This window comes from Amblyomma mixtum, chromosome 5, assembly GCF_055824585.1.
Source record: "Amblyomma mixtum isolate Tamu chromosome 5, ASM5582458v1, whole genome shotgun sequence".
NCBI classification, from domain to species: domain Eukaryota; kingdom Metazoa; phylum Arthropoda; class Arachnida; order Ixodida; family Ixodidae; genus Amblyomma; species Amblyomma mixtum.
The window spans coordinates 35081823-35083377 of NC_143016.1; the positions used below are offsets into that span (position 1 = coordinate 35081823).

Here is a 1555-nt window from a genome sequence, read left to right on the forward strand (position 1 = left end):
ATTAAAGCATAGCAAATATTCAACAAAAGCAATTAAGCTGACAAGAACAGGAACCGTCAATCAAACAGATTGTGCCCCTTGCTAAGGTTGTAAAACATTGGTAAGTACACAGACGTTTTAGAGGAGGAGCGACACTTTGGTAATGAGGGACGCCGTAGTAGAGGGCTCCGGATTCATTGAGACAAGCGGTAGTTCTTTAGCGTGCGCTGACATCGCACAGCACAGGGGCGCCTTTCGTGCTTCCCCTCTATCTAAACGCGACTGCCGTGTTCCGGATCGGGTCCTCCGATTCGGTAGCCGAACGCGCTAGCCACTAGGCCACAGCGGAGAGTATAGAAAAAGTCCCGAAAGTCCTCCGATGATTTGTACGGTCCAAGCAGTTCAAACTCCTCACCGTCGTAGCCACCCTGCTACAATGTGCGCAACAGTGCACTCGTACGTAATGCTAGGCTGTGGTTGCTGGTAGTCCGTATATTCAGTGCCTGAAAGAGCATAACCTCTAGGAAATATGTAACCTAATATATATTAGAGAACAATGTAGCATCCAGACGATAACAGTAGCAAGAGGCGGACTTTTTAGCGAGTGAAGGAGGCGAAACTTCAGCGAGAACAGACGACGCAGGCCGTTCGCACTTACAACGCTTTTTCGCCCTTAATTCCAATACGGAACGTCGAGCGTGGACATAATAATGCACGTAGAGCATTATGACCTTATTTACGACTTCATTCGCGCGTATTAAGCTATTAAGAGCGAATTTAAGCTTGACAATTTCGCATTTCAAGCAAAGCGCCATACACGGGCATCTCGCCGAACGACCCGGAAGTCGCAGTACCCAGCATGCCTTGCGGCTCGTTCAGATTGGACGCCACCTATTCCAACAAATTCATGGTTGAAACTGAAGATCATGGGCGAACGCTGCCGTTTAAGACAATGCACTTGTTTTCAACCTGAGAACACAAGTAGATCGAAGCATGAATTTAAGGTGACGATGTATACCTTGTTTCATGATTTTTTAACAGAAGAAAATGGTTCCTGTGGGTGAAAACGATAATGAAAAGGAGTGCATTCCCTCTTTAGCAGAGACAGCAAGACTAATACAGCCAGCACGTTTGCAGCCTTTTCTTTTCATTTCAAATACATATGCCACTTATGCAACCGCAGTAATATGACGTTTTGCCGGCAAAGCGCTGGAGCGCACAACTTGACAAGCGCTGTCCAGCTACAGATGCTACACTGACCTCTGTTGCGAGACTGACATCTCGTCCGCGTGGCCTAATGGATAAGGCGTCTGACTTCGGATCAGAAGATTGCAGGTTCGAGTCCTGTCGCGGACGGACTGTGTTTTTTTCTTTTTGCTATTAGACATGTCTGCTTAGCGCTGCTTCCTGTATAGAAAGTGTACTTAAATCCGGCGTAATAATTTGTGTAATGACCACAAAATTAAGGATTTGCTGTTAACTTTCGTGCCCTCCTATTATAGTTTTAACCTCGTTACACTAAGGTAGAATTAAGGTTAGTGGCTGCAGTAAATGCAGACATTTAGCAGAACCTGCA

General features: G+C 46.0%; 1 non-coding gene across 1 annotated transcript; it reads left to right on the plus strand.

Moving 5' to 3' along the window:
- The first annotated feature begins 1262 nt into the window (after positions 1–1262).
- Positions 1263–1335, plus strand: TRNAR-UCG (transfer RNA arginine (anticodon UCG)). Its single transcript has one exon. It is a non-coding gene; the product is annotated as a tRNA-Arg (tRNA).
- Positions 1336–1555: the final 220 nt, after the last annotated feature.